At 44.0% G+C, this 23,830-nt stretch overlaps 1 long non-coding RNA gene across 12 annotated transcripts in view; it reads left to right on the top strand.

The window, feature by feature from the left end:
• LOC307181459 overlaps nucleotides 1-23,830 on the top strand; it is a 1,863,373-nt gene that overhangs the window by 1,000,794 nt on the left and 838,749 nt on the right. The window contains exon 1 of one of the 12 annotated variants that reach the window (XR_013826818.1): nucleotides 3,885-3,948. The exons of the other annotated variants lie outside the window; for them this stretch is intronic. This is a non-coding gene — a long non-coding RNA (uncharacterized lncRNA). Of the gene's footprint in view, nucleotides 1-3,884; nucleotides 3,949-23,830 lie in introns of those variants that run through there. 12 annotated transcript variants of the gene reach the window in all.

Raw genomic sequence — 23,830 nt, 5'->3', positions numbered from 1 at the left:
TCTAGTCTCTCATTGGTTCTCGCTATTCCTGTTCATCTTCCGCAGAAATTGCAAACTGGGCCAAACAGGAGGTTAAAGGGACTGACTCTCCAAGTCGGGAGAGTGTTAGTAAAGCGTCTGGAATGTTGCACCCGAGTACCAGGGGAGGAAAACTGAGACATATTTGAACACGTCTCCCGATCACATGGTTGTTCATACTCTAGGTTCCACATGCATGTTTTAGCTGAAGGTAGAATACCTTAAACCTGGGTAGTTGAAACCCGTGTAATGGGTACCTTGCAATATGACTTCAAAGGGTCTTCATTTGCTCACCGAACCTCTCCAATCCTATCACTGCTGCGTTTATGCCCCTGTACACATGCTTGATTCTCTTTTGGAGACATAGCAATCCATAGGTTTTAAGATACTTACTAGTCAGGTACATTTTTAGGCGTTTAATATGGGGTGTTGAGTCCATTTCGTTGAGTAAGGAGTAGCTCTTGTCTAGTCCATATTTGGTTTAAGGAACTTTATCTGTGCTCATTTCAATCTCTGGTTTTATGCAGCACCCCAACTCACCTTTCCCCTTAAGCAAGCATAAGTTGGTTTTCTAAATTTGAGACCCTGTTCTGTTTTGGAATGCAGTTCCTGTGTAGCCAAGTTTACATTCCGTGTATTAGTGATATCTTATGATGTTTCTTTTTCTGTGTGACTTATTTCAGTTAGAATCATCATACCTGAATCCACTCATTATGCTGCTACGGGCCTGATGACATAGATTTCATTGCTGAGTGATACTGCATTGTACGTAAGTACCACAAGTTCTTTATCCATTTTTCACTTTCTGTGATATTGAACTTGTATGGTAAACGAGGTTCTTGTAAACGGAGGCGTCCCAAACTTTGGGGTGGCTGTGTCTTTTTGATTTTAATTTCCCTAAGCTATAGGACCATAAGTGGCAGTGCCCTAGGCTCTGTTGCTTTGTTTTTTAGATGTTTCAGGAAACACCATACACTTCTCCCGAGTGGTTGTTGGCAATTTACATCCCGCCCATCAGCATAACAAGGCTCCCAGTTCTCCATGGCCTGTCCTGCCTTTCTGGATTTTACACTTTTTTCAGATGGCCCTTTTGACCGGGGGGAAGTGAGACTTCATTGTAGTGCAGATTTCCTTTGCAAGCTTGCTTGGTTGGCCAAAAAGGGCTTATGCGTTTTTTCCTGAATATATTCAGGAAAAAACGCATACGCCCTTTTTGGCCAAGTGCATCATTGTGGACGTTCTGCCTCTTTTCCTATGCTTTCAATGCAATTCCAGTCTACCTCCTGAAATCGGTTTCCTGCAATTCTGCCCCGCTTTCAAGTCCTCTTGGCAGCCTTACTTCAGTCTATTTTTGGACGATAGCTGTCATTTATAAGTCTGCAGGTTTGTGAATTACAGTGCCCCTGAGCTCCTTTCTTCAACTCGCTTTCTTGTGACCTGGCCGCAACACCGCAGGATGGCTTCAGGCCCTAATCTGGTTCTGGCACGGCACGCTGAGCCTTTGGTTAATTCCTCTTCCTGGTGGGAAATGAGAGTTAAATTTGCCCGTCCAGACACCTCCAGCTAGCCTCTCATTGGTTCTCGCTATTCCTGTTCATCTTCCGCAGAAATTGCAAACTGGGCCAAACAGGAGGTTAAAGGGACTGACTCTCCAAGTGGGGAGAGTGTTAGTAAAGCGTCTGGAATGTTGCACCCGAGTACCAGGGGAGGAAAACTGAGACATATTTGAACACGTCTCCCGTTCACATGGTTGATCATACTCTGGGTTCCACATGCATGTTTTAGCTGAAGGAAGAATACCTTAAACCTGGAGAGTTGAGACCCGTGGAATGGGTACCATGCAATATGACTTCAAAGGGTCTTCATTTGCTCACCGAACCTCTCCAATCCTATCACTGCTGCGTTTATGCCCCTGTACACACGCTTGGATTCTCTTTTGGAGACATAGCAATCCATAGGTTTTAAGATACTTACTAGTCAGTTACATTCTTAGGCGTTTAATATGGGGTGTTGAGTCCATTTCGTTGAGCAAGGAGTAGCTCTTGTCTATTCCATATTTGGCTTAAGGAACTTTATCTGTGCTCATTTCAATCTCTGGTTTTATGCAGCACCCCAACTCACCTTTACCCTTAAGCAAGCATAAGTTGGTTTTCTAAATTTGAGTCCCTGTTCTGTTCTGTAATTCAGTTCCTGTGTAGCCAAGTTTACATTCCGTGTATTACTGATATCTTATGATGTTTCTTTTTCTGTGTGACTTACTTCAGTTAGAATCATCATACCTGAATCCACTCATTGTGCTGCTAAGGGCCTGATGACACAGATTTCATTGCTGAGTGATATTGCTTTGTAAGTAAATACCACAACTTCTTTATCCATTTTTCACTTTCTGCGATGTTGAACTTGTACTGTAAACGAGGTTCTTGTAAACAGAGCCGTTCGAAACTTTGGGGTGGCTGTGTCTTTTTGATTTTAATTTCCCTAAGCTATAGGACCATAAGTGGAAGTGCCCTAGGTTCTGTTGCTTTGTTTTTTAGATGTTTCAGGAAACACCATACACTTCTCCCGAGTGGTTGTTGGCAATTTACATCCCGCCCATCAGCATAACAAGGCTCCCAGTTCTCCATGGCCTGTCCTGCCTTTCTGGATTTTACAGTTTTTTCAGATGGCCCTTTTGACCGGGGGGAAGTGAGACTTCATTGTAGTGCAGATTTCCTTTGCAAGCTTGCTTGGTTGGCCAAAAAGGGCGTATGCGTTTTTTCCTGAATATATTCAGGAAAAAACGCATACGCCCTTTTTGGCCAAGTGCATCATTGTGGACGTTCTGCCTCTTTTCCTATGCTTTCAATGCAATTCCAGTCTACCTCCTGAAATCGGTTTCCTGCAATTCTGCCCCGCTTTCAAGTCCTCTTGGCAGCCTTACTTCAGTCTATTTTTGGACGATAGCTGTCATTTATAACTCTGCAGGTTTGTGAATTACAGTGCCCCTGAGCTCCTTTCTTCAACTCGCTTTCTTGTGACCTGGCCGCAACACCGCAGGATGGCTTCAGGCCCTAATCTGTTTCCGGCACGGCACGCTGAGCCTTTGGTTAATTCCTCTTCCTGGTGGGAAATGAGAGTTAAATTTGCCCGTCCAGACACCTCCAGCTAGTCTCTCATTGGTTCTCGCTATTCCTGTTCATCTTCCGCAGAAATTGCAAACTGGGCCAAACAGGAGGTTAAAGGGACTGACTCTCCAAGTCGGGAGAGTGTTAGTAAAGCGTCTGGAATGTTGCACCCGAGTACCAGGGGAGGAAAACTGAGACATATTTGAACACGTCTCCCGTTCACATGGTTGATCATACTCTGGGTTCCACATGCATGTTTTAGCTGAAGGAAGAATACCTTAAACCTGGAGAGTTGAGACCCGTGGAATGGGTACCATGCAATAAGACTTCAAAGGGTCTTCATTTGCTCACCGAACCTCTCCAATCCTATCACTGCTGCGTTTATGCCCCTGTACCCACGCTTGATTCTCTTTTGGAGACATAGCAATCCATAGGTTTTAAGATACTTACTAGTCAGGTACATTCTTAGGCGTTTAATATGCGGTGTTGAGTCCATTTCGTTGAGCAAGGAGTAGCTCTTGTCTATTCCATATTTGGCTTAAGGAACTTTATCTGTGCTCATTTCAATCTCTGGTTTTATGCAGCACCCCAACTCACCTTTCCCCTTAAGCAAGCATAAGTTGGTTTTCTAAATTTGAGACCCTGTTCTGTTTTGGAATGCAGTTCCTGTGTAGCCAAGTTTACATTCCATGTATTAATGATATCTTATGATGTTTCTTTTTCTGTGTGACTTATTTCAGTTAGAATCATCGTACCTGAATCCACTCATTATGCTGCTTCGGGCCTGATGACATAGATTTCATTGCTGAGTGATACTGCATTGTACGTAAGTACCACAAGTTCTTTATCCATTTTTCAGTTTCTGTGATATTGAACTTGTACGGTAAACGAAGTTCTTGTAAACGGAGGCGTCCCAAACTTTGGGATGGCTGTGTCTTTTTGATTTTAATTTCCCTAAGCTATAGGACCATAAGTGGAAGTGCCCTAGGCTCTGTTGCTTTGTTTTTTAGATGTTTCAGGAAACACCATACACTTCTCCCGAGTGGTTGTTGGCAATTTACATCCCGCCCATCAGCATAACAAGGCTCCCAGTTCTCCATGGCCTGTCCTGCCTTTCTGGATTTTACACTTTTTTCAGATGGCCCTTTTGCCCGGGGGGAAGTGAGACTTCATTGTAGTGCAGATTTCCTTTGCAAGCTTGCTTGGTTGGCCAAAAAGGGCGTATGCGTTTTTTCCTGAATATATTCAGGAAAAAACGCATACGCCCTTTTTGGCCAAGTGCATCATTGTGGACGTTCTGCCTCTTTTCCTATGCTTTCAATGCAATTCCAGTCTACCTCCTGAAATCGGTTTCCTGCAATTCTGCCCCGCTTTCAAGTCCTCTTGGCAGCCTTACTTCAGTCTATTTTTGGACGATAGCTGTCATTTATAACTCTGCAGGTTTGTGAATTACAGTGCCCCTGAGCTCCTTTCTTCAACTCGCTTTCTTGTGACCTGGCCGCAACACCGCAGGATGGCTTCAGGCCCTAATCTGTTTCCGGCACGGCACGCTGAGCCTTTGGTTAATTCCTCTTCCTGGTGGGAAATGAGAGTTAAATTTGCCCGTCCAGACACCTCCAGCTAGTCTCTCATTGGTTCTCGCTATTCCTGTTCATCTTCCGCAGAAATTGCAAACTGGGCCAAACAGGAGGTTAAAGGCGCTGACTCTCCAAGTGGGGAGAGTGTTAGTAAAGTGTCTGGAATGTTGCACCCGAGTACCAGGGGAGGAAAACTGAGACATATTTGAACACGTCTCCCGTTCACATGGTTGATCATACTTGGGTTCCACATGCATGTTTTAGCTGAAGGAAGAATACCTTAAACCTGGAGAGTTAAGACCCGTGTAATGGGTACCATGCAATATGACTTCAAAGGGTCTTCATTTGCTCACCGAACCTCTCCAATCCTATCACTGCTGCGTTTATGCCCCTGTACACATGCTTGATTCTCTTTCGGAGACATAGCAATCCATAGGTTTTAAGATACTTACTAGTCAGGTACATTCTTAGGCGTTTAATATGGGGTGTGAGTCCATTTCGTTGAGCAAGGAGTAGCTGTTGTCTATTCCATATTTGGCTTAAGGGACTTTATCTGTGCTCATTTCAATCTCTGGTTTTATGCAGCACCCCAACTCACCTTTACCCTTAAGCAAGAATAAGTTGGTTTTCTAAATTTGAGACCCTGTTCTGTTCTGTAATTCAGTTCCTGTGTAGCCAAGTTTCCATTCCGTGTATTACTGATATCTTATGATGTTTCTTTTTCTGTGTGACTTATTTCAGTTAGAATCATCATACCTGAATCCACTCATTGTGCTGCTAAGGGCCTGATGACACAGATTTCATTGCTGAGTGATATTGCTTTGTAAGTAAATACCACAACTTCTTTATCCATTTTTCACTTTCTGCGATGTTGAACTTGTACTGTAAACGAGGTTCTTGTAAACAGAGCCGTTCCAAACTTTGGGGTGGCTGTGTCTTTTTGATTTTAATTTCCCTAAGCTATAGGACCATAAGTGGAAGTGCCCTAGGTTCTGTTGCTTTGTTTTTTAGATGTTTCAGGAAACACCATACACTTCTCCCGAGTGGTTGTTGGCAATTTACATCCCGCCCATCAGCATAACAAGGCTCCCAGTTCTCCATGGCCTGTCCTGCCTTTCTGGATTTTACACTTTTTTCAGATGGCCCTTTTGACCGGGGGGAAGTGAGACTTCATTGTAGTGCAGATTTCCTTTGCAAGCTTGCTTGGTTGGCCAAAAAGGGCGTATACGTTTTTTCTTGAATATATTCAGGAAAAAACGCATACGCACTTTTTGGCCAAGTGCATCATTGTGGACGTTCTGCCTCTTTTCCTATGCTTTCAATGCAATTCCAGTCTACCTCCTGAAATCGGTTTCCTGCAATTCTGCCCCGCTTTCAAGTCCTCTTGGCAGCCTTACTTCAGTCTATTTTTGGACGATAGCTGTCATTTATAACTCTGCAGGTTTGTGAATTACAGTGCCCCTGAGCTCCTTTCTACAACTTGCTTTCTTGTGACCTGGCCGCAACACCGCAGGATGGCTTCAGGCCTTAATCTGGTTCCGGCACGGCACGCTGAGCCTTTGGTTATTTCCTCTTCCTGGTGGGAAATGAGAGTTAAATTTGCCCGTCCAGACACCTCCAGCTAGTCTCTCATTGGTTCTCGCTATTCCTGTTCATCTTCCGCAGAAATTGCAAACTGGGCCAAACAGGAGGTTAAAGGCGCTGACTCTCCAAGTGGGGAGAGTGTTAGTAAAGCGTCTGGAATGTTGCACCCGAGTACCAGGGGAGGAAAACTGAGACATATTTGAACACGTCTCCCGTTCACATGGTTGATCATACTTGGGTTCCACATGCATGTTTTAGCTGAAGGAAGAATACCTTAAACCTGGAGAGTTAAGACCCGTGTAATGGGTACCATGCAATATGACTTCAAAGGGTCTTCATTTGCTCACCGAACCTCTCCAATCCTATCACTGCTGCGTTTATGCCCCTGTACACATGCTTGATTCTCTTTCGGAGACATAGCAATCCATAGGTTTTAAGATACTTACTAGTCAGGTACATTCTTAGGCGTTTAATATGCGGTGTTGAGTCCATTTCGTTGAGCAAGGAGTAGCTCTTGTCTATTCCATATTTGACTTAAGGAACTTTATCTGTGCTCATTTCAATCTCTGGTTTTATGCAGCACCCCAACTCACCTTTACCCTTAAGCAAGCATAAGTTGGTTTTCTAAATTTGAGACCCTGTTCTGTTCTGTAATTCAGTTCCTGTGTAGCCAAGTTTACATTCCGTGTATTACTGATATCTTATGATGTTTCTTTTTCTGTGTGACTTACTTCAGTTAGAATCATCATACCTGAATCCACTCATTGTGCTGCTACGGGCCTGATGACACAGATTTCATTGCTGAGTGATATTGCTTTGTAAGTAAATACCACAACTTCTTTATCCATTTTTCACTTTCTGCGATGTTGAACTTGTACTGCAAACGAGGTTCTTGTAAACAGAGCCGTTCCAAACTTTGGGGTGGCTGTGTCTTTTTGATTTTAATTTCCCTAAGCTATAGGACCATAAGTGGCAGTGCCCTAGGCTCTGTTGCTTTGTTTTTTAGATGTTTCAGGAAACACCATACACTTCTCCCGAGTGGTTGTTGGCAATTTACATCCCGCCCATCAGCATAACAAGGCTCCCAGTTCTCCATGGCCTGTCCTGCCTTTCTGGATTTTACACTTTTTTCAGATGGCCCTTTTGACCGGGAGAAAGTGAGACTTCATTGTAGTGCAGATTTCCTTTGCAAGCTTGCTTGGTTGGCCAAAAAGGGCGTATGCGTTTTTTCCTGAATATATTCAGGAAAAAACGCATACGCCCTTTTTGGCCAAGTGCATCATTGTGGACGTTCTGCCTCTTTTCCTATGCTTTCAATGCAATTCCAGTCTACCTCCTGAAATCGGTTTCCTGCAATTCTGCCCCGCTTTCAAGTCCTCTTGGCAGCCTTACTTCAGTCTATTTTTGGACGATAGCTGTCATTTATAACTCTGCAGGTTTGTGAATTACAGTGCCCCTGAGCTCCTTTCTTCAACTTGCTTTCTTGTGACCTGGCCGCAACACCGCAGGATGGCTTCAGGCCCTAATCTGGTTCCGGCACGGCATGCTGAGCCTTTGGTTATTTCCTTTTCCTGGTGGGAAATGAGAGTTAAATTTGCCCGTCCAGACACCTCCAGCTAGTCTCTCATTGGTTCTCGCTATTCCTGCTCATCTTCCGCAGAAATTGCAAACTGGGCCAAACAGGAGGTTAAAGGCGCTGACTCTCCTAGTGGGGAGAGTGTTAGTAAAGTGTCTGGAATGTTGCACCCGAGTACCAGGGGAGGAAAACTGAGACATATTTGAACACGTCTCCCGTTCACATGGTTGATCATACTTGGGTTCCACATGCATGTTTTAGCTGAAGGAAGAATACCTTAAACCTGGAGAGTTAAGACCCGTGTAATGGGTACCATGCAATATGACTTCAAAGGGTCTTCATTTGCTCACCGAACCTCTCCAATCCTATCACTGCTGCGTTTATGCCCCTGTACACATGCTTGATTCTCTTTCGGAGACATAGCAATCCATAGGTTTTAAGATACTTACTAGTCAGGTACATTCTTAGGCGTTTAATATGCGGTGTTGAGTCCATTTCGTTGAGCAAGGAGTAGCTCTTGTCTATTCCATATTTGGCTTAAGGAACTTTATCTGTGCTCATTTCAATCTCTGGTTTTATGCAGCACCCCAACTCACCTTTACCCTTAAGCAAGCATAAGTTGGTTTTCTAAATTTGAGACCCTGTTCTGTTCTGTAATTCAGTTCCTGTGTAGCCAAGTTTACATTCCGTGTATTACTGATATCTTATGATGTTTCTTTTTCTGTGTGACTTACTTCAGTTAGAATCATCATACCTGAATCCACTCATTGTGCTGCTAAGGGCCTGATGACACAGATTTCATTGCTGAGTGATATTGCTTTGTAAGTAAATACCACAACTTCTTTATCCATTTTTCACTTTCTGCGATGTTGAACTTGTACTGTAAACGAGGTTCTTGTAAACAGAGCCGTTCCAAACTTTGGGGTGGCTGTGTCTTTTTGATTTTAATTTCCCTAAGCTATAGGACCATAAGTGGAAGTGCCCTAGGTTCTGTTGCTTTGTTTTTTAGATGTTTCAGGAAACACCGTACACTTCTCCCGAGTGGTTGTTGGCAATTTACATCCCGCCCATCAGCATAACAAGGCTCCCAGTTCTCCATGGCCTGTCCTGCCTTTCTGGATTTTACACTTTTTTCAGATGGCCCTTTTGACCGGGGGGAAGTGAGACTTCATTGTAGTGCAGATTTCCTTTGCAAGCTTGCTTGGTTGGCCAAAAAGGGCGTATGCGTTTTTTCCTGAATATATTCAGGAAAAAACGCATACGCCCTTTTTGGCCAAGTGCATCATTGTGGACGTTCTGCCTCTTTTCCTATGCTTTCAATGCAATTCCAGTCTACCTCCTGAAATCGGTTTCCTGCAATTCTGCCCCGCTTTCAAGTCCTCTTGGCAGCCTTACTTCAGTCTATTTTTGGACGATAGCTGTCATTTATAACTCTGCAGGTTTGTGAATTACAGTGCCCGTGAGCTCCTTTCTTCAACTCGCTTTCTTGTGACCTGGCCGCAACACCGCAGGATGGCTTCAGGCCCTAATCTGGTTCCGGCATGGCACGCTGAGCCTTTGGTTATTTCCTCTTCCTGTTGGGAAATGAGAGTTAAATTTGCCCGTCCAGACACCTCCAGCTAGTCTCTCATTGGTTCTCGCTATTCCTGTTCATCTTCCGCAGAAATTGCAAACTGGGCCAAACAGGAGGTTAAAGGGACTGACTCTCCAAGTTGGGAGAGTGTTAGTAAAGCGTCTGGAATGTTGCACCCGAGTACCAGGGTACGAAAACTGAGACATATTTGAACACGTCTCCCGATCACATGGTTGATCATACTCTAGGTTCCACATGCATGTTTTAGCTGAAGGAAGAATACCTTAAACCTGGAGAGTTGAAACCCGTGGAATGCGTACCATGCAATATGACTTCAAAGGGTCTTCATTTGCTCACCGAACCTCTCCAATCCTATCACTGCTGCGTTTATGCCCCTGTACACATGCTTGATTCTCTTTCGGAGACATAGCAATCCATAGGTTTTACGATACTTACTAGTCAGGTACATTCTTAGGCGTTTAATATGTGGTGTTGAGTCCATTTCGTTGAGCAAGGAGTAGCTCTTGTCTATTCCATATTTGACTTAAGGAACTTTATCTGTGCTCATTTCAATCTCTGGTTTTATGCAGCACCCAAACTCACCTTTACCCTTAAGCAAGCATAAGTTGGTTTTCTAAATTTGAGACCCTGTTCTGTTCTGTAATTCAGTTCCTGTGTAGCCAAGTTTACATTCCGTGTATTACTGATATCTTATGATGTTTCTTTTTCTGTGTGACTTATTTCAGTTAGAATCATCATACCTGAATCCACTCATTGTGATGCTAAGGGCCTGATGACATAGATTTCATTGCTGAGTGATATTGCTTTGTAAGTAAATACCACAAGTTTTTTATCCATTTTTCACTTTCTGCGATGTTGAACTTGTACTGTAAACAAGGTTCTTGTAAACAGAGGCGTCCCAAACTTTGGGGTGGCTGTGTCTTTTTGATTTTAATTTCCCTAAGCTATAGGACCATAAGTTGCAGTGCCCTAGGCTCTGTTGCTTTGTTTTTTAGATGTTTCAGGAAACACCATACACTTCTCCCGAGTGTCTGTTGGCAATTTACATCCCGCCCATCAGCATAACAAGGCTCCCAGTTCTCCATGGCCTGTCCTGCCTTTCTGGATTTTACACATTTTTCAGATGGCCCTTTTGACCGGGGGGAAGTGAGACTTCATTGTAGTGCAGATTTCCTTTGCAAGCTTGCTTGGTTGGCCAAAAAGGGCGTATGCGTTTTTTCCTGAATATATTCAGGAAAAAACGCATACGCCCTTTTTGGCCAAGTGCATCATTGTGGACGTTCTGCCTCTTTTCCTATGCTTTCAATGCAATTCCAGTCTACCTCCTGAAATCGGTTTCCTGCAATTCTGCCCCGCTTTCAAGTCCTCTTGGCAGCCTTACTTCAGTCTATTTTTGGACGATAGCTGTCATTTATAACTCTGCAGGTTTGTGAATTACAGTGCCCCTGAGCTCCTTTCTTCAACTCACTTTCTTGTGACCTGGCCGCAACACCGCAGGATGGCTTCAGGCCCTAATCTGTTTCCGGCATGGCACGCTGAGCCTTTGGTTATTTCCTCTTCCTGGTGGGAAATGAGAGTTAAATTTGCCCGTCCAGACACCTCCAGCTAGTCTCTCATTGGTTCTCGCTATTCCTGTTCATCTTCCGCAGAAATTGCAAACTGGGCCAAACAGGAGGTTAAAGGCGCTGACTCTCCAAGTGGGGAGAGTGTTAGTAAAGCGTCTGGAATGTTGCACCCGAGTACCAGGGGAGGAAAACTGAGACATATTTGAACACGTCTCCCGTTCACATGGTTGATCATACTTGGGTTCCACATGCATGTTTTAGCTGAAGGAAGAATACCTTAAACCTGGAGAGTTAAGACCCGTGTAATGGGTACCATGCAATATGACTTCAAAGGGTCTTCATTTGCTCACCGAACCTCTCCAATCCTATCACTGCTGCGTTTATGCCCCTGTACACATGCTTGATTCTCTTTCGGAGACATAGCAATCCATAGGTTTTAAGATACTTACTAGTCAGGTACATTCTTAGGCGTTTAATATGCGGTGTTGAGTCCATTTCGTTGAGCAAGGAGTAGCTCTTGTCTATTCCATATTTGGCTTAAGGGACTTTATCTGTGCTCATTTCAATCTCTGGTTTTATGCAGCACCCCAACTCACCTTTACCCTTAAGCAAGAATAAGTTGGTTTTCTAAATTTGAGACCCTGTTCTGTTCTGTAATTCAGTTCCTGTGTAGCCAAGTTTCCATTCCGTGTATTACTGATATCTTATGATGTTTCTTTTTCTGTGTGACTTATTTCAGTTAGAATCATCATACCTGAATCCACTCATTGTGCTGCTAAGGGCCTGATGACACAGATTTCATTGCTGAGTGATATTGCTTTGTAAGTAAATACCACAACTTCTTTATCCATTTTTCACTTTCTGCGATGTTGAACTTGTACTGTAAACGAGGTTCTTGTAAACAGAGCCGTTCCAAACTTTGGGGTGGCTGTGTCTTTTTGATTTTAATTTCCCTAAGCTATAGGACCATAAGTGGAAGTGCCCTAGGTTCTGTTGCTTTGTTTTTTAGATGTTTCAGGAAACACCATACACTTCTCCCGAGTGGTTGTTGGCAATTTACATCCCGCCCATCAGCATAACAAGGCTCCCAGTTCTCCATGGCCTGTCCTGCCTTTCTGGATTTTACACTTTTTTCAGATGGCCCTTTTGACCGGGGGGAAGTGAGACTTCATTGTAGTGCAGATTTCCTTTGCAAGCTTGCTTGGTTGGCCAAAAAGGGCGTATGCGTTTTTTCCTGAATATATTCAGGAAAAAACGCATACGCCCTTTTTGGCCAAGTGCATCATTGTGGACGTTCTGCCTCTTTTCCTATGCTTTCAATTCAATTCCAGTCTACCTCCTGAAATCGGTTTCCTGCAATTCTGCCCCGCTTTCAAGTCCTCTTGGCAGCCTTACTTCAGTCTATTTTTGGACGATAGCTGTCATTTATAACTCTGCAGGTTTGTGAATTACAGTGCCCCTGAGCTCCTTTCTACAACTTGCTTTCTTGTGACCTGGCCGCAACACCGCAGGATGGCTTCAGGCCTTAATCTGGTTCCGGCACGGCATGCTGAGCCTTTGGTTATTTCCTCTTCCTGGTGGGAAATGAGAGTTAAATTTGCCCGTCCAGACACCTCCAGCTAGTCTCTCATTGGTTCTCGCTATTCCTGTTCATCTTCCGCAGAAATTGCAAACTGGGCCAAACAGGAGGTTAAAGGCGCTGACTCTCCAAGTGGGGAGAGTGTTAGTAAAGCGTCTGGAATGTTGCACCCGAGTACCAGCGGAGGAAAACTGAGACATATTTGAACACGTCTCCCGTTCACATGGTTGATCATACTTGGGTTCCACATGCATGTTTTAGCTGAAGGAAGAATACCTTAAACCTGGAGAGTTAAGACCCGTGTAATGGGTACCATGCAATATGACTTCAAAGGGTCTTCATTTGCTCACCGAACCTCTCCAATCCTATCACTGCTGCGTTTATGCCCCTGTACACATGCTTGATTCTCTTTCGGAGACATAGCAATCCATAGGTTTTAAGATACTTACTAGTCAGGTACATTCTTAGGCGTTTAATATGCGGTGTTGAGTCCATTTCGTTGAGCAAGGAGTAGCTCTTGTCTATTCCATATTTGACTTAAGGAACTTTATCTGTGCTCATTTCAATCTCTGGTTTTATGCAGCACCCCAACTCACCTTTACCCTTAAGCAAGCATAAGTTGGTTTTCTAAATTTGAGACCCTGTTCTGTTCTGTAATTCAGTTCCTGTGTAGCCAAGTTTACATTCCGTGTATTACTGATATCTTATGATGTTTCTTTTTCTGTGTGACTTACTTCAGTTAGAATCATCATACCTGAATCCACTCATTGTGCTGCTACGGGCCTGATGACACAGATTTCATTGCTGAGTGATATTGCTTTGTAAGTAAATACCACAACTTCTTTATCCATTTTTCACTTTCTGCGATGTTGAACTTGTACTGCAAACGAGGTTCTTGTAAACAGAGCCGTTCCAAACTTTGGGGTGGCTGTGTCTTTTTGATTTTAATTTCCCTAAGCTATAGGACCATAAGTGGCAGTGCCCTAGGCTCTGTTGCTTTGTTTTTTAGATGTTTCAGGAAACACCATACACTTCTCCCGAGTGGTTGTTGGCAATTTACATCCCGCCCATCAGCATAACAAGGCTCCCAGTTCTCCATGGCCTGTCCTGCCTTTCTGGATTTTACACTTTTTTCAGATGGCCCTTTTGACCGGGAGAAAGTGAGACTTCATTGTAGTGCAGATTTCCTTTGCAAGCTTGCTTGGTTGGCCAAAAAGGGCGTATGCGTTTTTTCCTGAATATATTCAGGAAAAAACGCATACGCCCTTTTTGGCCAAGTGCATCATTGTGGACGTTCTGCCTCTTTTCCTATGCTTTCAATGCAATTCCAGTCTACCTCCTGAAATCGGTTTCCTGCAATTCTGCCCCGCTTTCAAGTCCTCTTGGCAGCCTTACTTCAGTCTATTTTTGGACGATAGCTGTCATTTATAACTCTGCAGGTTTGTGAATTACAGTGCCCCTGAGCTCCTTTCTTCAACTTGCTTTCTTGTGACCTGGCCGCAACACCGCAGGATGGCTTCAGGCCCTAATCTGGTTCCGGCACGGCATGCTGAGCCTTTGGTTATTTCCTTTTCCTGGTGGGAAATGAGAGTTAAATTTGCCCGTCCAGACACCTCCAGCTAGTCTCTCATTGGTTCTCGCTATTCCTGCTCATCTTACGCAGAAATTGCAAACTGGGCCAAACAGGAGGTTAAAGGCGCTGACTCTCCTAGTGGGGAGAGTGTTAGTAAAGTGTCTGGAATGTTGCACCCGAGTACCAGGGGAGGAAAACTGAGACATATTTGAACACGTCTCCCGTTCACATGGTTGATCATACTTGGGTTCCACATGCATGTTTTAGCTGAAGGAAGAATACCTTAAACCTGGAGAGTTAAGACCCGTGTAATGGGTACCATGCAATATGACTTCAAAGGGTCTTCATTTGCTCACCGAACCTCTCCAATCCTATCACTGCTGCGTTTATGCCCCTGTACACATGCTTGATTCTCTTTCGGAGACATAGCAATCCATAGGTTTTAAGATACTTACTAGTCAGGTACATTCTTAGGCGTTTAATATGCGGTGTTGAGTCCATTTCGTTGAGCAAGGAGTAGCTCTTGTCTATTCCATATTTGGCTTAAGGAACTTTATCTGTGCTCATTTCAATCTCTGGTTTTATGCAGCACCCCAACTCACCTTTCCCCTTAAGCAAGCATAAGTTGGTTTTCTAAATTTGAGACCCTGTTCTGTTCTGTAATTCAGTTCCTGTGTAGCCAAGTTTACATTCCGTGTATTACTGATATCTTATGATGTTTCTTTTTCTGTGTGACTTACTTCAGTTAGAATCATCATACCTGAATCCACTCATTGTGCTGCTAAGGGCCTGATGACACAGATTTCATTGCTGAGTGATATTGCTTTGTAAGTAAATACCACAACTTCTTTATCCATTTTTCACTTTCTGCGATGTTGAACTTGTACTGTAAACGAGGTTCTTGTAAACAGAGCCGTTCCAAACTTTGGGGTGGCTGTGTCTTTTTGATTTTAATTTCCCTAAGCTATAGGACCATAAGTGGAAGTGCCCTAGGTTCTGTTGCTTTGTTTTTTAGATGTTTCAGGAAACACCATACACTTCTCCCGAGTGGTTGTTGGCAATTTACATCCCGCCCATCAGCATAACAAGGCTCCCAGTTCTCCATGGCCTGTCCTGCCTTTCTGGATTTTACACTTTTTTCAGATGGCCCTTTTGACCGGGGGGAAGTGAGACTTCATTGTAGTGCAGATTTCCTTTGCAAGCTTGCTTGGTTGGCCAAAAAGGGCGTATGCGTTTTTTCCTGAATATATTCAGGAAAAAACGCATACGCCCTTTTTGGCCAAGTGCATCATTGTGGACGTTCTGCCTCTTTTCCTATGCTTTCAATGCAATTCCAGTCTACCTCCTGAAATCGGTTTCCTGCAATTCTGCCCCGCTTTCAAGTCCTCTTGGCAGCCTTACTTCAGTCTATTTTTGGACGATAGCTGTCATTTATAACTCTGCAGGTTTGTGAATTACAGTGCCCTGAGCTCCTTTCTTCAACTCGCTTTCTTGTGACCTGGCCGCAACACCGCAGGATGGCTTCAGGCCCTAATCTGGTTCCGGCACGGCACACTGAGCATTTGGTTATTTCCTCTTCCTGGTGGGAAATGAGAGTTAAATTTGCCCGTCCAGACACCTCCAGCTAGCCTCTCATTGGTTCTCGCTATTCCTGTTCATCTTCCGCAGAAATTGCAAACTGGGCCAAACAGGAGGTTAAAGGCGCTGACTCTCCAAGTGGGGAGAGTGTTAGTAAAGCGTCTGGAATGTTGCACCCGAGTACCAGGGGAGGAAAACTGAGACATATTTGAACACGTCTCCCGATCACATGGTTGATCATACTCTAGGTTCCACATGCATGTTTTAGCTGAAGGAAGAATACCTTAAACCTGGGTAGTTGAAACCCGTGGAATGGGTACCATGCAATATGACTTCAAAGGGTCTTCATTTGCTCACCGAACCTCTCCAATCCTATCACTGCTGCGTTTATGCCCCTGTACTCATGCTTGATTCTCTTTCGGAGACATAGCAATCCATAGGTTTTAAGATACTTACAAGTCAGGTACATTCTTATGCGTTTAATATGCGGTGTTGAGTCCATTTCGTTGAGCAAGGAGTAGCTGTTGTCTATTCCATATTTGGCTTAAGGGACTTTATCTGTGCTCATTTCAATCTCTGGTTTTATGCAGCACCCCAACTCACCTTTACCCTTAAGCAAGAATAAGTTGGTTTTCTAAATTTGAGACCCTGTTCTGTTCTGTAATTCAGTTCCTGTGTAGCCAAGTTTCCATTCCGTGTATTACTGATATCTTATGATGTTTCTTTTTCTGTGTGACTTATTTCAGTTAGAATCATCATACCTGAATCCACTCATTGTGCTGCTAAGGGCCTGATGACACAGATTTCATTGCTGAGTGATATTGCTTTGTAAGTAAATACCACAACTTCTTTATCCATTTTTCACTTTCTGCGATGTTGAACTTGTACTGTAAACGAGGTTCTTGTAAACAGAGCCGTTCCAAACTTTGGGGTGGCTGTGTCTTTTTGATTTTAATTTCCCTAAGCTATAGGACCATAAGTGGAAGTGCCCTAGGTTCTGTTGCTTTGTTTTTTAGATGTTTCAGGAAACACCATACACTTCTCCCGAGTGGTTGTTGGCAATTTACATCCCGCCCATCAGCATAACAAGGCTCCCAGTTCTCCATGGCCTGTCCTGCCTTTCTGGATTTTACACTTTTTTCAGATGGCCCTTTTGACCGGGGGGAAGTGAGACTTCATTGTAGTGCAGATTTCCTTTGCAAGCTTGCTTGGTTGGCCAAAAAGGGCGTATGCGTTTTTTCCTGAATATATTCAGGAAAAAACGCATACGCCCTTTTTGGCCAAGTGCATCATTGTGGACGTTCTGCCTCTTTTCCTATGCTTTCAATGCAATTCCAGTCTACCTCCTGAAATCGGTTTCCTGCAATTCTGCCCCGCTTTCAAGTCCTCTTGGCAGCCTTACTTCAGTCTATTTTTGGACGATAGCTGTCATTTATAACTCTGCAGGTTTGTGAATTACAGTGCCCCTGAGCTCCTTTCTTCAACTCGCTTTCTTGTGACCTGGCCGCAACACCGCAGGATGGCTTCAGGCCCTAATCTGGTTCCGGCATGGCACGCTGAGCCTTTGGTTATTTCCTCTTCCTGTTGGGAAATGAGAGTTAAATTTGCCCGTCCAGACACCTCCAGCTAGTCTCTCATTGGTTCTCGCTATTCCTGTTCATCTTCCGCAGAAATTGCAAACTGGGCCAAACAGGAGGTTAAAGGGACTGACTCTCCAAGTTGGGAGAGTGTTAGTAAAGCGTCTGGAATGTTGCACCCGAGTACCAGGGTACGAAAACTGAGACATATTTGAACACGTCTCCCGATCACATGGTTGATCATACTCTAGGTTCCACATGCATGTTTTAGCTGAAGGAAGAATACCTTAAACCTGGAGAGTTGAAACCCGTGGAATGCGTACCATGCAATATGACTTCAAAGGGTCTTCATTTGCTCACCGAACCTCTCCAATCCTATCACTGCTGCGTTTATGCCCCTGTACACATGCTTGATTCTCTTTCGGAGACATAGCAATCCATAGGTTTTAAGATACTTACTAGTCAGGTACATTCTTAGGCGTTTAATATGCGGTGTTGAGTCCATTTCGTTGAGCAAGGAGTAGCTCTTGTCTATTCCATATTTGACTTAAGGAACTTTATCTGTGCTCATTTCAATCTCTGGTTTTATGCAGCACCCCAACTCACCTTTACCCTTAAGCAAGCATAAGTTGGTTTTCTAAATTTGAGACCCTGTTCTGTTCTGTAATTCAGTTCCTGTGTAGCCAAGTTTACATTCCGTGTATTACTGATATCTTATGATGTTTCTTTTTCTGTGTGACTTACTTCAGTTAGAATCATCATACCTGAATCCACTCATTGTGCTGCTACGGGCCTGATGACACAGATTTCATTGCTGAGTGATATTGCTTTGTAAGTAAATACCACAACTTCTTTATCCATTTTTCACTTTCTGCGATGTTGAACTTGTACTGTAAACGAGGTTCTTGTAAACAGAGCCGTTCCAAACTTTGGGGTGGCTGTGTCTTTTTGATTTTAATTTCCCTAAGCTATAGGACCATAAGTGGCAGTGCCCTAGGCTCTGTTGCTTTGTTTTTTAGATGTTTCAGGGAACACCATACACTTCTCCCAAGTGGTTGTTGGCAATTTACATCCCGCCCATCAGCATAACAAGGCTCCCAGTTCTCCATGGCCTGTCCTGCCTTTCTGGATTTTACACTTTTTTCAGATGGCCCTTTTGACCGGGGGAAAGTGAGACTTCATTGTAGTGCAGATTTCCTTTGCAAGCTTGCTTGGTTGGCCAAAAAGGGCGTATGCGTTTTTTCCTGAATATATTCAGGAAAAAACGCATACGCCCTTTTTGGTCAAGTGCATCATTGTGGACGTTCTGCCTCTTTTCCTATGCTTTCAATGCAATTCCAGTCTACCTCCTGAAATCGGTTTCCTGCAATTCTGCCCCGCTTTCAAGTCCTCTTGGCAGCCTTACTTCAGTCTATTTTTGGACGATAGCTGTCATTTATAACTCTGCAGGTTTGTGAATTACAGTGCCCCTGAGCTCCTTTCTTCAACTTGCTTTCTTGTGACCTGGCCGCAACACCGCAGGATGGCTTCAGGCCCTAATCTGGTTCCGGCACGGCATGCTGAGCCTTTGGTTATTTCCTCTTCCTGGTGGGAAATGAGAGTTAAATTTGCCCGTCCAGACACCTCCAGCTAGTCTCTCATTGGTTCTCGCTATTCCTGTTCATCTTCCGCAGAAATTGCAAACTGGGCCAAACAGGAGGTTAAAGGCGCTGACTCTCCAAGTGGGGAGAGTGTTAGTAAAGCGTCTGGAATGTTGCACCCGAGTACCAGGGGAGGAAAACTGAGACATATTTGAACACGTCTCCCGTTCACATGGTTGATCATACTTGGGTTCCACATGCATGTTTTAGCTGAAGGAAGAATACCTTAAACCTGGAGAGTTAAGACCCGTGTAATGGGTACCATGCAATATGACTTCAAAGGGTCTTCATTTGCTCACCGAACCTCTCCAATCCTATCACTGCTGCGTTTATGCCCCTGTACACATGCTTGATTCTCTTTCGGAGACATAGCAATCCATAGGTTTTAAGATACTTACTAGTCAGGTACATTCTTAGGCGTTTAATATGCGGTGTTGAGTCCATTTCGTTGAGCAAGGAGTAGCTCTTGTCTATTCCATATTTGACTTAAGGAACTTTATCTGTGCTCATTTCAATCTCTGGTTTTATGCAGCACCCCAACTCACCTTTACCCTTAAGCAAGCATAAGTTGGTTTTCTAAATTTGAGACCCTGTTCTGTTCTGTAATTCAGTTCCTGTGTAGCCAAGTTTACATTCCGTGTATTACTGATATCTTATGATGTTTCTTTTTCTGTGTGACTTACTTCAGTTAGAATCATCATACCTGAATCCACTCATTGTGCTGCTACGGGCCTGATGACACAGATTTCATTGCTGAGTGATATTGCTTTGTAAGTAAATACCACAACTTCTTTATCCATTTTTCACTTTCTGCGATGTTGAACTTGTACTGTAAACGAGGTTCTTGTAAACAGAGCCGTTCCAAACTTTGGGGTGGCTGTGTCTTTTTGATTTTAATTTCCCTAAGCTATAGGACCATAAGTGGCAGTGCCCTAGGCTCTGTTGCTTTGTTTTTTAGATGTTTCAGGGAACACCATACACTTCTCCCGAGTGGTTGTTGGCAATTTACATCCCGCCCATCAGCATAACAAGGCTCCCAGTTCTCCATGGCCTGTCCTGCCTTTCTGGATTTTACACTTTTTTCAGATGGCCCTTTTGACCGGGGGAAAGTGAGACTTCATTGTAGTGCAGATTTCCTTTGCAAGCTTGCTTGGTTGGCCAAAAAGGGCGTATGCGTTTTTTCCTGAATATATTCAGGAAAAAACGCATACGCCCTTTTTGGTCAAGTGCATCATTGTGGACGTTCTGCCTCTTTTCCTATGCTTTCAATGCAATTCCAGTCTACCTCCTGAAATCGGTTTCCTGCAATTCTGCCCCGCTTTCAAGTCCTCTTGGCAGTCTTACTTCAGTCTATTTTTGGACGATAGCTGTCATTTATAACTCTGCAGGTTTGTGAATTACAGTGCCCCTGAGCTCCTTTCTTCAACTTGCTTTCTTGTGAGCTGGCCGCAACACCGCAGGATGGCTTCAGGCCCTAATCTGGTTCCGGCACGGCATGCTGAGCCTTTGGTTATTTCCTTTTCCTGGTGGGAAATGAGAGTTAAATTTGCCCGTCCAGACACCTCCAGCTAGTCTCTCATTGGTTCTCGCTATTCCTGCTCATCTTCCGCAGAAATTGCAAACTGGGCCAAACAGGAGGTTAAAGGCGCTGACTCTCCAAGTGGGGAGAGTGTTAGTAAAGTGTCTGGAATGTTGCACCCGAGTACCAGGGGAGGAAAACTGAGACATATTTGAACACGTCTCCCGTTCACATGGTTGATCATACTTGGGTTCCACATGCATGTTTTAGCTGAAGGAAGAATACCTTAAACCTGGAGAGTTAAGACCCGTGTAATGGGTACCATGCAATATGACTTCAAAGGGTCTTCATTTGCTCACCGAACCTCTCCAATCCTATCACTGCTGCGTTTATGCCCCTGTACACATGCTTGATTCTCTTTCGGAGACATAGCAATCCATAGGTTTTAAGATACTTACTAGTCAGGTACATTCTTAGGCGTTTAATATGCGGTGTTGAGTCCATTTCGTTGAGCAAGGAGTAGCTCTTGTCTATTCCATATTTGGCTTAAGGAACTTTATCTGTGCTCATTTCAATCTCTGGTTTTATGCAGCACCCCAACTCACCTTTACCCTTAAGCAAGCATAAGTTGGTTTTCTAAATTTGAGACCCTGTTCTGTTCTGTAATTAAGTTCCTGTGTAGCCAAGTTTACATTCCGTGTATTACTGATATCTTATGATGTTTCTTTTTCTGTGTGACTTACTTCAGTTAGAATCATCATACCTGAATCCACTCATTGTGCTGCTAAGGGCCTGATGACACAGATTTCATTGCTGAGTGATATTGCTTTGTAAGTGAATACCACAACTTCTTTATCCATTTTTCACTTTCTGCGATGTTGAACTTGTACTGTAAACGAGGTTCTTGTAAACAGAGCCGTTCCAAACTTTGGGGTGGCTGTGTCTTTTTGATTTTAATTTCCCTAAGCTATAGGACCATAAGTGGAAGTGCCCTAGGTTCTGTTGCTTTGTTTTTTAGATGTTTCAGGAAACACCATACACTTCTCCCGAGTGGTTGTTGGCAATTTACATCCCGCCCATCAGCATAACAAGGCTCCCAGTTCTCCATGGCCTGTCCTGCCTTTCTGGATTTTACACATTTTTCAGATGGCCCTTTTGACCGGGGGGAAGTGAGACTTCATTGTAGTGCAGATTTCCTTTGCAAGCTTGCTTGGTTGGCCAAAAAGGGCGTATGCGTTTTTTCCTGAATATATTCAGGAAAAAACGCATACGCCCTTTTTGGCCAAGTGCATCATTGTGGACGTTCTGCCTCTTTTCCTATGCTTTCAATGCAATTCCAGTCTACCTCCTGAAATCGGTTTCCTGCAATTCTGCCCCGCTTTCAAGTCCTCTTGGCAGCCTTACTTCAGTCTATTTTTGGACGATAGCTGTCATTTATAAGTCTGCAGGTTTGTGAATTACAGTGCCCCTGAGCTCCTTTCTTCAACTCGCTTTCTTGTGACCTGGCCGCAACACCGCAGGATGGCTTCAGGCCCTAATCTGGTTCCGGTACGGCACGCTGAGCCTTTGGTTATTTCTTCTTCCTGTTGGGAAATGAGAGTTAAATTTGCCCGTCCAGACACCTCCAGCTAGCCTCTCATTGGTTCTCGCTATTCCTGTTCATCTTCCGCAGAAATTGCAAACTGGGCCAAACAGGAGGTTAAAGGCGCTGACTCTCCAAGTGGGGAGAGTGTTAGTAAAGCGTCTGGAATGTTGCACCCAAGTACCAGGGGAGGAAAACTGAGACATATTTGAACACGTCTCCCGTTCACATGGTTGATCATACTTGGGTTCCACATGCATGTTTTAGCTGAAGGAAGAATACCTTAAACCTGGAGAGTTGAGACCCGTGGAATGGGTACCATGCAATATGACTTCAAAGGGTCTTCATTTGCTCACCGAACCTCTCCAATCCTATCACTGCTGCGTTTATGCCCCTGTACACATGCTTGATTCTCTTTCGGAGACATAGCAATCCATAGGTTTTACGATACTTACTAGTCAGGTACATTCTTAGGCGTTTAATATGCGGTGTTGAGTCCATTTCGTTGAGCAAGGAGTAGCTCTTGTCTATTCCATATTTGGCCTAAGGAACTTTATCTGTGCTCATTTCAATCTCTGGTTTTATGCAGCACCCCAACTCACCTTTACCCTTAAGCAAGCATAAGTTGGTTTTCTAAATTTGAGACCCTGTTCTGTTCTGTAATTCAGTTCCTGTGTAGCCAAGTTTACATTCCGTGTATTACTGATATCTTATGATGTTTCTTTTTCTGTGTGACTTATTTCAGTTAGAATCATCATACCTGAATCCACTCATTGTGCTGCTAAGGGCCTGATGACATAGATTTCATTGCTGAGTGATATTGCTTTGTAAGTGAATACCACAACTTCTTTATCCATTTTTCACTTTCTGCGATGTTGAACTTGTACTGTAAATGAGGTTCTTGTAAACAGAGCCGTTCCAAACTTTGGGGTGGCTGTGTCTTTTTGATTTTAATTTCCCTAAGCTATAGGACCATAAGTGGAAGTGCCCTAGGCTCTGTTGCTTTGTTTTTTAGATGTTTCAGGAAACACCATACACTTCTCCCAAGTGTCTGTTGGCAATTTACATCCCACCCATCAGCATAACAAGGCTCCCAGTTCTCAATGGCCTGTTGCCTTTCTGGATTTTACACTTTTTTCAGATGGCCCTTTTGACCGGGGGGAAGTGAGACTTCATTGTAGTGCAGATTTCCTTTGCAAGCTTGCTTGGTTGGCCAAAAAGGGCGTATGCGTTTTTTCCTGAATATATTCAGGAAAAAACGCATACGCCCTTTTTGGCCAAGTGCATCATTGTGGACGTTCTGCCTCTTTTCCTATGCTTTCAATGCAATTCCAGTCTACCTCCTGAAATCGGTTTCCTGCAATTCTGCCCCGCTTTCAAGTCCTCTTGGCAGCCTTACTTCAGTCTATTTTTGGACGATAGCTGTCATTTATAACTCTGCAGGTTTGTGAATTACAGTGCCCCTGAGCTCCTTTCTTCAACTCGCTTTCTTGTGACCTGGCCGCAACACCGCAGGATGGCTTCAGGCCCTAATCTGGTTCCGGCCCGGCATGCTGAGCCTTTGGTTAATTCCTCTTCCTGGTGGGAAATGAGAGTTAAATTTGCCCGTCCAGACACCTCCAGCTAGCCTCTCATTGGTTCTCGCTATTCCTGTTCATCTTCCGCAGAAATTGCAAACTGGGCCAAACAGGAGGTTAAAGGCGCTGACTCTCCAAGTGGGGAGAGTGTTAGTAAAGCGTCTGGAATGTTGCACCCGAGTACCAG

This window comes from Stenella coeruleoalba, assembly GCF_951394435.1.
Source record: "Stenella coeruleoalba genome assembly, contig: scaffold_37, whole genome shotgun sequence".
Taxonomy (NCBI): Eukaryota; Metazoa; Chordata; class Mammalia; order Artiodactyla; family Delphinidae; genus Stenella; species Stenella coeruleoalba.
This window is presented reverse-complemented; position numbering and strand designations above follow the sequence as displayed.